At 47.3% G+C, this 13518-nt stretch overlaps 1 protein-coding gene across 4 annotated transcripts in view; it reads left to right on the top strand.

Annotated features, from left to right (window-relative positions):
• SH3RF2 (SH3 domain containing ring finger 2) overlaps positions 1-13518 on the top strand; it is a 125819-nt gene that overhangs the window by 111593 nt on the left and 708 nt on the right. Inside the window, exon 11 of one of the 4 annotated variants that reach the window (XM_004744708.3) lies at positions 10637-13514. The exons of 1 other annotated variant lie outside the window; for it this stretch is intronic. The gene's annotated coding sequence lies outside the window, so the exon portion shown is untranslated. 2 more of the 4 variants (XM_013052340.2, XM_013052341.2) reach the window with 2 other exon arrangements.

Here is a 13518-nt window from a genome sequence, read left to right as displayed (position 1 = left end):
CACTTGCCACACCATCCCCCCCAAGCCTGCTTTGCTCACTCACATAACCACCATGTGAATGAAGCATCTTCTCCTGGAATCTCTGCGCTGGACATCATTTCTGTCTCCAGGGATGCCTTGAAAGTTAGAGCTAGACCCTGAGAGATCCTCATCCAGGCACTCGGGTCTCATGAGTGTAGCAAGCTTAGTCTGGGCCTAACAGGGTGTCAGTCAAGTCTTTTTTTTTTTTTTTTTAAGATTTTATTTATTTATTTGACAGACAGAGATCACCAGTAGGCAGAGATGCAGGCAGAGAGAGAGAGAGAGGAGGAAGCAGGCTCCCTGCAGAGCAGCGAGCCTGGTGTGGGGCTCCATCCCAGGACCCTGGGATCATGACCTGAGCCGAAGGCAGAGGCTTTAACCCACTGAGCCACCGGGGCGCCCCTGGTCAACAGTCTTGAGGTGGGATCTAGGCATCTGTGTTGTCAGCATACTCCCCAAGTGATTCTGATGTCTAAGAACAAATCTAACTTTCTCGTCTCGTACAGTAGGCCGGGAACGTAGCCACGCTGGGTGCCGATATATGAACAATGCCTGTAGTGCTAGGCAAACAGTGAGTGCTCGGAGCTCCCACTCCTCCCCGCAGCCCTTTCTCCACATTCTCCCCATCACTCTACCCTCCAGCAGCCTAAGAGCTCAGGCCCGGTGCAGCTGAGACCTTCAGCAGTAAAGCTCTTCTTCGTTCTCACTGGCTAGTGCCTGCGCCATGGTAATGGCTAAATATCTTGACTATTACTCTGTAGTAGAGAATGAGGCCCAGAGAGGTCCCTCAGAGATGAAGAGCTCTGCTATTAAGCCCAGCACTCTCCCAGCCCGTGTCCCAGCCACTGTCCAGCCCTTGATAATCACTTTCATCGGGCCCTTGGCTTAGGAAAGGAGAGGACTTAGAAGGTGGACAGTTCCTTGCTCAGTGGTCTCTGTGTTCCTTTAGCAAACATTTTCACAGGTTCAAGCAATGCCCTTAGCTTCCCGGCTCCTCTAGCATCAAGTAAACAGGTATGGAAGTTGCTTGTTTCAGTAAGATGATGAGAGGGCATGATCCTCGCCCTCTCACCCGCCTCTGCCCACACAGACCAGCCTCCCAGCCCCTGGACATCCTTCCTGGGATGTGCACCACTGGGACTGGCGGCAGAGGGAAGTCCTATCAAGGCTGTCTGCTGGCAGCAAGTGCTGAGCGAGCTCAGCTAAGCTGGGGCCAGCAGCTGCTCCCACGGGCGCTCCTCTTGTTTGCGTCTGGACGGTAAAGACCCCAGGTCTGCCCTGGGCCGAGCATAGGGAGTGTGAGCACTTCCAGCAACCTCTCAGGTGACCATGAATGACAGTCACTCGGGGAGAGTGTTGGGCAGGCAGAATAGAAGAGTTAACTCCGAAGAACCTTGCAGCAGCAGCTCGGTGTCCCTACGAATAAATCTTGCAAGGACATATTGCTTGAAATAGAACAATGTTAAATGATCAAGCCATCTGTTTGCCAGGCCATAGTGTTGTGTCCTAGACCAGAGCAGAAACAAAATGTTCTCTGGAAGGCCTTCTGCCTGCTGACCGTCACTTCCACAAACAGAATGCAGCCAAGGTGGGATCAAAGGTGATGGGGGCGGGGGGCATTGAGGAGCCTTCCACATCCGTCCATCCATCCGTCCGATACCAGTTATACCGCACCCACTCTGGATCAGGCTCCATGAGAGACTGGGGGGGCTCAGTGGTTCACAGGAGAGAGAAAACACATATGGGCCTCTCAGAGTGGGGTTTCTTAGGAATTCTACTGGACCTGGGAGCTCCTTTCTGCCTTCCTCCCTTATTTAAATTAAATTAGATCATATATATATATATATATATATATACATGATCATAAAACAAATAACCATATACCTACCATCTAGCTGCTTTTTTTTAAAGATTTTTTAAAAAATTTATTTGACAGAGATCACAAATAGGCAGAGAACCAGGCAGGGGAGGGGAGCAGGCTCCCTGCTGAGCAGAGAGCCTGATGGGGGGCTCGATCCCAGGACCCTGAGACCATGACCTGAGCCGAAGGCAGAGGCTTAACCCACTGAGCCACCCAGGTGCCCCCACCATCTAGCTTTTTAAAAAGTAATCATCCATTCCATTGAAGCCTGCTGTGTGCTTCATCCAATTTCATTCTTTCTTCCCCTCCCCCTCTTCCCTCATAACCACTATCATGAACTCCATGCTTCCCATTCCCCTGTACGTTTTCTGCACATGTACCATATGGAATTTTCAGTGCAGCTTATAGATCTGCTCAGTAAACACCAGTCAAAGCAGCTATCGCAACCTGAGGCCACAGAAACCCGCTGAATATTTGAACTCCCATCTGGCCTCTGTCACTGGGATTCTAAGGCTTTGAGTCATTGCTGGGAATTGAGGTTTTGATGTACAGCGTATCTGGTTTTAAGAAGTTCTAGTTTAGAGGGATTTTTGTACGCATCCTTCCCAGTACCGCTGCTTAGAGAGACCTTGCTGCTCCCAAATAGGTAAGATATGGTTTGCGACTGTCCCTGAACCTTTTGAGTACACGGCTTTCCAGGCGGCTCTCCTCTTGGCCTTGCCTGCCCCCCGGGGAGTCAACTACAGAAACCAGAAGCAGCCCCTTAGAATCTGAAACCAAAACAGATCTGGCTGCCACTGCTAGAAAGTCTCCCAAGAACCTTGTGAAGTCTGCAGGCAAAAGCTATTCTTGTCCCCTGACTACAGATCAGGAAACTGAGACTCAGAATGTGTCAGTGCCTTATTTAAGGTTTCACAACCAGTTTGAGATGGTAGGGAGAATACTAAAAAAAAAAAAAAAAATTGTCCCTGACTCACCATCCAGCAGAAATTGTCACCATTTATTGAGCACCTACTATGTACCAAGAACTTCACTTGCATTATGCCATCTAATCCTATCCAACCCTATGAGAAGAGGTTTTGCATTACCCTGTTTTAGAGATTACAGTTAAGGCTCAGAGATCAAATGACCAGCCCAAGGCAACAAGGACTAGAATCCAGAACTCTAAGCCCAGACCTTAATCTTAAATCACCGGGTCCCTCTGTTGCGACTATTAACACAAAACATGGTTGAGGCTGGAGAGGATACACAAATTGGGTATGTGCTTCTGAAATCACAGGAATGCAGGTGGGGGCAGGGTCAGAGGATGGTTTAATTCAGAGGGGCCAGCCCACCCAGATTAAAACTGTCATCAAGATGTGGTGGTGGGAAGGAAGGTAACTGAGAGTGTTCTCTACAGAGATATCCAAAAAGCAAATGTACCCCTGCTCCAAGGGCAGCCAGACACAACCAAGCAACTTGAAAAAGAACCGAAGCTTGCAGTGTGGTTCTGGATCATTGACGTCAAAGCACGATAATTATTTTGCATTCCCTAGATCTCTCCCTCTTCATGAATTTATTTCTGGTTTTGCCTGTTCTCACTCCAAATGATACAGAACAGAGACCCAGAAGATGGGGGGTATGATTTCCAAAATGACCCTCCACTTTCATCTTCTCTGTGGGAACAGGGGGACTCAGAGCAAGAACATCTTCCAGCCTTCCATGCCGGTATTTATCCAAAGTTCAAAAGCGACAGCTTTCAGGGGTAAACACACACCCACAGATGCAAGCTAATGATGCAGATAGGGTCACTGCTGGATGGACAAGAGCTACTAACGACTAAAAAGGATGCTAGCCAAGACCTGGGGAGAAAGGCAAAAGGCATCTGCAAAAGTCATTTTGTGAATCTTCAGTTAATGCTATTAGAATCAGTGCTAGCATGACCGAGAGACTGGATGATATCAGAGTTTGACTGCTGTAGGTCACATATATTCCAGAGGCCAGAGCCATACTTATGCCCTCCTCAATGAACACAGCGACTCCCTGGACCACCCAAGAGGACTGTGAGAGCTGGTGGCATTCAGCAGACCTTCACAAAGAAAGCAAAAGCACGTTGACATCTGAAAGTAAGGAGGCAACAAAACCACCTGGAGGACTAAGGAGGAATTCAAATCAGGAGTGCAGTCAAAGGGTGGTACCCTCCCCTTCCCCGCTCCCAATTCTTTGGGAAGATGTTTTACATCTCTGTCAAGGAGAGAGCTGGAAAAAACTTCACTCCCTGAAGAGGACATGTCAGTCATAGCTCTAGTGAGACAGCATCAGCTTCCATGACAAGCGGCAGAACAGTCGCTCAGAAGGGGCGGCACCGGTTGGAAGGGAATTTTAGATATCAGAACCATGTTTCCAAATATCCCGTTCTGCACATTCTATTTATGAGCTCAATCCTTTTTTAAGCGTAAGCTCTTTTTAGATGTTGGCAATTCTGAGAGCCTAAGGCGTCTTCATCAAGGAGACCTCCAACAAAGGACTAGACTTTAAAGTTCCGGTCAGCAAGGATTTGGGGATAGCTACACCAGCTAGGTACCCAATCCACTAGAACATTATAAGGTATGGAGAAGCAATATAATAATAATAGCTCGGGTAAAGGGTTTTGGAACCAAGTCATCTGGGTTTCTGTCCCAGCTTTGTCACTCCCTAGTTAAGTTTCCTTTGGCAAATAACGAAACCAACTTGGATAAGTTACAACACCTGCCCAAACGTTTTCCCATCAGTAAAATGGGTATCAGAACCTCCACCTCATCGGGCTCTTGGCAGGATTAAGTGAAATCATGCATGTACAGCTCCGATTGTTGTATGGGTACATCAAAGAGTTCAATAAGTGGTAGTTATTACCAATAAACGGATATGGAATCACAATTCAAAACCGGAGAGTACTGTAAAAACGCAGCTCTGTCATACGAAGAGAAATGAGAAAGGGGGGAGAGCAATGAGGGAGTGTTTCCGTTGTCAGGGGGCTTCAGGGAGGAGAAACATGGTCTGAAAGACGTTAACATGGAAAAACGATGTTAGCCATGTGGAGAGAAAGCACCTGGGCTCTGGGATCACAAGTCCCTGGGTTCAAATCCTGGTCTTCTTGGCTCTCTGACCTTGGACCGACTACCCTCTCTGAGACTTTCTTGACTCCTCTGAAGAGTGGCCACAACACCTCAGCCCTTCATAGGATCCGAGGGAACGTGAAGGGAGCAGGAAGGCCAGATGCTGGGGTGCGCAAGGAGTCTAGAAGTGATAGCTGCCGGAGAAGTCTGTGGGTGTGACAGAGGCTCGAAGGCAGGTGAACTGCGGAACCGCTGAGTAGCACAGACACTTACTCGCTGCCATTCATCAGCCATGTGCTCCATGCAGATACGGCGCTAACTCACGGGGAGGGAAGAGCGCAGCCAGCCAGGTAGCCCAAGTTCGAATCCAGGTTCTAGGTTTCTTCCCTGTGCCACTGTGGGCAAGTCCTTTATCTCCCCAGCCTTTTAGTCCCCTGGCTTGTAAGATGCAGGTAGTAGTCGTCATTCTCGGAGTGGTGCGGTGGGGAGGAAATGAGGGAATGAACGTAGTCATGAGCACCGGGCCCGGCCCATAGAAAACGCTCTGTGGCATCAGCTACCGTGATTACTCACAGGCAGGTTTCCCAGGGATTCCTCACAACAATTCCATGAGTTAAGTGTTAGGATCCCCTAGTTACTAGATCGAACAACTGAGGCTCAGAGGACACCTCACTCATCTAAGGTCATGGTACGCAAGCAGCGGGGCTGGCTCTGTAAGACTAGAAGTCTCAGATTTTGTTCTCATCACTTTTCACATAAGCTGGGAAGCGGCCCACGGTTGAGGTACTAATGACCATTATTTTCAATGTATCGATTATCCTAATGTCCATGAGTCTTTCCTCTTCTGATTGCCTCCACCTCGTCCCCTCCCTCACCTGTTGGAGGCATGAGGTGCAGGCTTGTCGGTGTGCCGCAGCCCAGCTGCTGAGCATACGGGTGCATCATCTTTGGGGACTTGCAACTTGTCAAGGCTGACAGTGCTGACGGCAAGTCCATTCACAGAAGCCTTGCAGATAGGACTGACACAGACATGCTTCCAGCTGGCCAGGATTTCAATGAAAATCCCTCCTCCTAGGTGCCAGGTAATAGAATTACATGCCCCTGGCACACTTTGTAATTCAGAAAATGCATGTGCCAATGAGTCCCTCTCCTGCTGGATGCGTCCTGATGACCAAGGGGCTTCAGGCCAGTGTCCTAGCTCTTACCCTGCCCCCATTTAAAGTCACAGGATATTTTCCTCCTGGGTAGACATCAGTGTCCCCTCACGCATTTATCCATTCATTTCCACCCAGCAAACTGCTTGAGCACCAAGCGTGTGACAAAACCTTTCGCACCATAGACCTGGGATACAGCAGTGAACTGCGCAAGGACAGTTCCTCCCTTTGTAAAGGGGAGTAAATGGTCAACACACACGCAGGATGGCTTCCATATGACAAGTGTTAGAAAGGAAGCAAAGCAACCAGACAAAGAATGGCTGAGGAGGACGAGCCACATTAGGGAGAGTGAGCAGGAACGGTTTCTCCAAGGAGGTGGTGTGTGCACAGAGACTGAAGATCGAGAAGGAACCAGACAGGCAGTGTCACAGGCGAACAGAAACAAGCTCAAATGTCAAGGAGATTCGTTCATTTATCCAACATTTTTGATCATACGATAAATATGTGTTGAACCAACAATTGAATAGGTTCATCCTCTTTGTTCTGCCAAAAAGGGCCCTTGCACAGGGAGGAGGAGCTCTAGGGAAATGCCACATGCGTAGAGGCAGATGACTGCCTTTTCTCCAGTCCCACTCCCTGTCTGGAAAACAAGGGGACTGGCCCGCACAGCTCTTTGAGCAAGGACTGTGCAACAAGCAAAAAGCAATCTGTCATTTTTTAAAAGCAGTCAGGATGTGTGTTTGGAATTATGTCAAGGTATGTCAAGGTATGTCATCTGCTTAATTATTATTAGGATATATGTACTGAATTTCCATGTGCACTCACTCACTCACTCACTCACTCTGAGAACACTGTTGCTTGGGAGCCTCCTGCCTCCCTCTCTCCTCCCCACTTCCAGCCCCAAGCTTTCTCTGGCAGAGTAGGGAAGAGTCCAGGCTACAGAACTGAAACACTTGTAGCCCAGGGGTGACTCACTATGTGACTTTGAGCAAGTCACTTCACTTCTCTGAGTCTCAATTTTCTCATCCACATAATGGGGAGAATAAAAGAGACCATCTCACAGCAACCATCTAAAGTGTTGTTCTTGTTTTAAGATTGTACTTATTTGAGGAGTAAGGACAAGCAGGGGGAGCAGCAGAGGGAGAGGGAGAAGGAGGCCCCCTCTGATCAGGAAGCCCAACAAGGGGCTCAATCCCAGAACCCCAGGATCATGATCCGAGCTAAAGCCAAACGTTGACCATCTGAGCCACCCAGCTGCCCCTAGAGTTATTATTATCCTTACTTTCAGATTAGTGTGTGAAATGATCAGACAGAGAAGAGAGACAGAAACAGAGATTTAGGTGTTTGAGGCAAAGGAAGCTGCAGCAGTGAGTGTAACAATAAGCCCATTTAATGATCTGTCTCCACCTGTAGCATTTTCCATTCTTGGAGATAATCAAGAAGCAGGACCACAGAAACAGTCTTAAAGACGTCTCTCCATTTATCATGATACTTTTGTGCCAACAATTACAGATCCCCTCTATGTGCCAGACACTGTCCTATGTCTTATATTTACTTCTTTAAACGTCTCACCACAACCATGCAAAGTAAGTACTGTTACTATCCCCCTTTTACAGATAAAGAAACTCGGACCCAGAGCAAGTAAATAACTTCCACAGGGCCACACAGCTGGGCACGGGTAGAGTTCGGAAATAAGCCCAGGCAGTCTGACTCCAGTCTGGGCTGCTGACTGCTCGCCACCTCATTTACAATAGAAACATGAAAGCTCTCCTGCAGACATCAGGTTTTTCTACTTCAGATAGACTTGTCTTCTGAGCAGCCAGTAAACAAAGAGTTATTACCTGCCTAATCCCAAAACCCCTGGCCTGTAGCCCCAGCACTCACAAGGGCTGCATCCCCCAACTACAGTGGGCCAGCCATAGGTAAAGTCACACTTCCCATCATGGATGGGATTTCCGGGTGCCTACTGAAATGTCAGTTGATCTTGAAGTTCTTTCTACATCATTTAGCACAACCCGGAGGGCCAGATTAATGTGGCAGCCAGCCTTCCCTTGGCAGTCACTTCCTTATTACTTTCCTGCCTCTGCACTCCCTCTCAGAAGTGCTACATCACAATAAATGCAGTTCAAAGAGCAAACAAGCCAGTACCACTTCCTTGAGATCCAGACGCCATCATCTCAAACCGCCTTGCCTTTGCTCTCAGAGGGACACGCTCCCAGCTGCTGACACCAGGCCGGATCTGCAGATCAAAGAAGCCATTTTCTTGGCCCAAGTGGTATTAACCCAGCTCCAAAGGCGCGTGCCCAGGTCCAGCACAAACAACAGTTTCGGCAGACGGAAGAGAAGCAGGGTATAGCCAACACCGGTGGCTTCCCTTTTAAGGGCTAAACGTCATGAACAGCACCACAGAACTCCTGCCCATGTTGGGTCGTATACAGGGAAGAGAGCATAATTGCAAATCCTAACTTACTGACATGGTGGGATGCAGAATGCTGCACAGTTATCACAGACGTCGTATCTGTGCCTGCTTCGCCCGCTGAACGTAAACAGCCACCTGGAGACCGCTCTTCCTTGCTATAGCGCCGAGTGGAGCACGTCCGCAAATAAGTAAACGCTGCACTGCATTTGCAGGCCCCGGGAGCTCGGGGAAGCTCAGTTTTGAGTCCAGACGCAGCCGACTGCTGGAAAACTCAGGGCTTCTCAGGACCGACTCTCTGCCTTTGGAGAGTGGGAGTGTGGGGAAACCCCAGTGTTTCACATGAATTGCTGGCAAGACGGGTTCCCATGCCATCCTGCAAAGAACGAGCCTGTGAACATCACTGAAGTTTCCCCAAAGAGAAAACTGATCTGTTAAATCAGCCAGGAGTGCTCGGAGAGAAAATAAATCAGGCTCAGGTGAAAGCAATTGGGCAACAGATGGCCAGCTCCCTCTCTGCTCACTTCCGATTTTACTGGGTTCCCTTGGGAACTTGCTCATGGACAGGCTCTGGGGCTGAGACTTTCAGAAGGCAGGTCTTGCTAAGCACTCTTGGACCAGTTTTCATCAGGCTTTAGGCGTCCTTCTGCCCCGCCTTCAGCGTGAGCAGCTGGGATGTCACTTGCTCTGAGGAGGGCCCCGGAGCCAAGCAGCAGTGTCATGGGAGCAGCCAGCTCTTGGACTGGGTGTTCACACCGCCTGCCCTTACCTGGTGAGGGGCAGCCCGAGTTGTTGCTGTCCTTCCTTCTGAACATTCTCAGCCTCGGGGAGAAAAAAGGGGCTGCAGGCCGGACAGGGCAAGAACAACGCTGGTTATAAACATGGGGGTAGTGGGGATACACGTTGAGTTTGGTCATCCAAGTAGAGTATTTGAGGTCTTGGAGAAATTCTGGGGGACTCATGGATTTTAACTTTGTTTTTGAAAGGATTTCAGGCTTACAAAAATACTGCTGAAATAGTACAAAAGAATTCCTAAATACCCTTCAAAGCAAGATCTCCTAGATACTAACATCTTACCAAGTTTTTTTTTTTCCCCTCATATATGGTCTTATATATTAGTTAACATTACCTAAATATTTAATGTAAATTATATATATATATATAATTTTTCTGAACCATTTGAGAATAAGCTGAAACTCAAATGCCCATCTGTCACTAAACATTTCAGCCTGTCCCCCAAGCAAGATGTGCTCTTACATAACCACAATACAACGACCAAAGCCAGGAAGGTAACACTTTTAAAGAACTGTTAACTAGTCTACAGGTCTGATTTAATTACCCGATGTTTTCTGTTGTCTACTCTTTTTCCTACACAGGAAACAACAACAAAAAAAAATGTAATGTGTTATCTAGGATCCCATTCAGGACCAAATAAAGCATTTAATTACCATCTTTCTTTAATTCCTTTCAATCTGGAGCAGTTCCTCAAGATTCACTGTCTTCCATGACCTTCATATTTTGAAGAATATAGACCTTTTATTTTGTAGACTCTCTCTCCATTGGGGTTTGTCTGATATTTCTCCATCATTAGACTCAGCCCACTCATTTTTGGCAGTAACAGATAATCTTTAGCATCAGATAGAAGTCCCCGAGTCCATGCTATATAAATATAAGGAAAAGCTTTTCCTTAGAGTGCCAACTACTAAATGTAGAAGGAGTGATGGAATTTTTTAAAATTACCATTTGGCAGCCACTAGGCTCATACTTGGTTCATACAAGAATCATCAGTAGATATTAAAATCAGTGGATCAGTGGATGAAAGCTTGAAGAGCTCAGAGTATTTCCTCTCACGACACTGATTCACAAAGGGGAAAACAGCAACTTGAGAGCAGAGAAGCCCAGTAGAGAACCACCTTCACCCAAAGACCACAGTTAGCATCACCAAGAGCAGGGAGCTAGAGGCCGTGTACCTCCCAATAGGATGAACACCTCTTCTGTGAAATGAAAAGGAAGGCTTCTGTCCAAAAGGCTTGATAATTTTAAAGAACTATAGTTCTTTCCAGGGTACGCTCACACAGAATAGAATCTGAAATCTTTTTCACCTTCGCAGACCCTGCCTTGGTCATCTTCCCAGAAGAAGCTAGGAACACCTGGGATACGGAAGAGGACACATGATCTGCTTGGATGGAAACTGCTCAGTGGGGAGTTTGTGGACCATGTGATAGTCCTCAGACATCAGGGATGGCACTGGCATACCAGCAGGCCGGGCTCTGGGACAGAAGGGCAGTAGGAGAAGGAACACATCTGTCCTCAACTGGAGCATCCGTGGGTGGTGACCCAGGATAGGGACCAGCGTGTGACTCATGGGTTGTTCCAGGTGCCAGCAAACTCCCACCCCTCCTGTTATTCTGTCCTTTTGCCGGAGCCAAACTTCATCTTGCCGGTTTCTCACACCTTGGCACCTCACTGACAAATGAAAAGACCAAACGTCACATTCCTTCTGGGTCTGTGACTGGCCAGTCTGCGCAGCTCACCTTTGGAGCAGTGGCGGCCTGACACTCTCCTTTTGGATATTCAAGCCAGAGAGGCCAGTGCCTCTTCATAAAGCCCCTAGCTTTCACCCCCTCTCCTGACTCCCACCCAAGCACCCTGAGTCTGCCCACCACATCTGTGTTCTTTTCCAATCCGATTCCATGCTATCTTTCCCCCCTGAAACTGTCTGATCGAGAGGGTTTCTGTTAGGACATACTGATTAAAGAAACGAGGACTTGGTACATAAGGGATTTCAGAAGAAAAATCATGATGTAATGAGAGCTACCACAGACTACAGAGAGGCTATTGTATTCTTTTTGTTCAGAAACAAGTCATTTTAAAGGGCAAGTCATTCAATGATCTTCTATGCCTCGTTTTAAAAACTCTAAAATACAAATTTTACACCCAGTGTGGGGCTCAAACTCACAACCCCGAGATCAAGAGTCACACGCTCTCCCAACCGAGCCAGCCAGGCACCCCTACCCTCAAATACAAATTTTAAATGATCTGTGGCAACCAGAGAGAGCCACGGTACCGATCAATGCAAATCAGAAGTTCCCTGAGACTCTTCGAGCCAATATATTCTCATCACCTCCGCATCTTAAGACATCAGTGAGAATTTCATTTTTAAAAGCTCACGCTGCCCTGATTATTAAAGACAATGGACAAGAACACAGCAGTGTTTGGATGCGTTGGTTGTTTTAAAGTTCAGGATTATAATTTTGCACTGAAACCTCCTCATGAAACTGCCTTTCCTGCAGTCTTTGAAGCCTTGTAAGCAGGAGCCAGACCATGAGTCGAGTGAGGACTATATTTGGTGGTTGCAGAAATGCTTCCTTCTGGGTGAGGCTGGACGTGCAGGGCTCAGACTAGCACCCATCTCTTGATTAAATGAATCACTGGGACTTTTTAGTCACAGCCTCCTCTCAGTTAACCCCAGGGGAAAGTGATAATAAGCAACAATGAGCCAAGAGTATTGGCTTTATCTGCCGGGTGGTGAGTGAGAAGCTAAGAGGTATGGAGAGACCACAGAAAGGAGAATTCAGGGATGACACTGCCTCTCACACGTGGTCAGGGATGCGTGGCCAATTGTCTGTCATCCCTTCTCTCTTAACTACTCTGATTTAGGTCTGTTTCCTTTCCTCTGGGATGAGTTCAGGTTTGGTTGGCTCCTCCTCTTTTGTCCCAGCAGCAAAGGCTTCAGAGACGCGGCCTTCAGATTCCAGGATCTCCTTGTTACTACCATGAGGCCGTACAGCACACCTATAAATAGGTTTCCGTGACTTCATTTTCCAGAGAAAAGTCATTTGAATGTCAGAGGTGGAAGGAATTTTACTTTTACAGATGATGCTTGGCAAGGTGAGGGACAGGCAGGCTGCCCACACAAAAGCAAGTTGTATAAAATGGGGTGGTGGGTGGACCACAACTCCGAGTCCCCAGATCCCATCAGACCACATGAGCTCATTGCAGCCTTGTGTTCAAGGGCCTCTCATTCCCCTTTGCCGCTGCTCACATTTTCTTTCTTCCTCGTCTCTTGTTCACAGCATCAGGAAATCCCCACTCCTAATTTGTACACTTGCTGTTTTTTAAGTCTCCGGGAATTTTCCATGCCTTATCAAGTGGAGGGTTTCGTGGAGCCTTAGAATCTGCTTTAGGCAATAGACCAAAATATTTTTTTTAAAACGTTAAATGAAGAATCTGGTTTGTTGCCAGCCGAACAGAGGCTTGAGAAAAGCACCCCTCTCTCCCTGTTTCCTAAAGTTTTCTGATCCGCCTTTGCACTGTCGGTTCCACCACAGAGATTCCACCAAGTCATGGGCCAGCAAGTGGTGGGCGAGCGGGGAAGTGGGTGAGGACAAATTAGAATGGCCAGGATGAGGTCAGCCCAGAGATTTACCCTAGAATACCCTAGGGTACTTGCTAACCACAGAGTCTGGAATTGTTGCTGCTGCTTATTCCATGGGGCTCTGGGAGGAGGTGTCGTTTAGGGGAAGAAGCAGAAAGACAAAATGGAAGGGGAGAAAAATTCACTCCCCCATTGAAATGCAAGCAGAGAACCTATAGACTCTTGGGTCCTGTTTTTTTAAGTACAGTGTTTTTAATAGACCGAAAGAGAATCTTGATGAGGTAATATGTATGTGAGTGATGTTTATAAAATAGGGTGTAAAATCTTAATCATTATGGACTGCTGTATAAATAAAGCTTAGGTATATAAAATATAGAAACTTATACAAAATTATTTTATAGAGCAGGGAACACGAAAGGACTTTGAACGTTTTCATATCTTTGTTCCCAAAACTAGAAAGTTCCAAGGCTGGCAGCTTATTTCCTTAGTATATTCCACTGTAAAGGCAAGAGGTTTGCTGGGGTTTTATGTGTTTTCTAGTTTTATAATTTATAACAATCTGTATGGATTACTTTGAAATGTCTGTTGCTTGTGTGTTCATGTTGTTTGCCCAC

The sequence above is a fragment of the Mustela putorius genome, unplaced genomic scaffold, assembly GCF_011764305.1.
Source record: "Mustela putorius furo isolate JIRA1106 unplaced genomic scaffold, ASM1176430v1.1 tig00000145_pilon_pilon_pilon, whole genome shotgun sequence".
NCBI classification, from domain to species: domain Eukaryota; kingdom Metazoa; phylum Chordata; class Mammalia; order Carnivora; family Mustelidae; genus Mustela; species Mustela putorius.
This window is presented reverse-complemented; position numbering and strand designations above follow the sequence as displayed.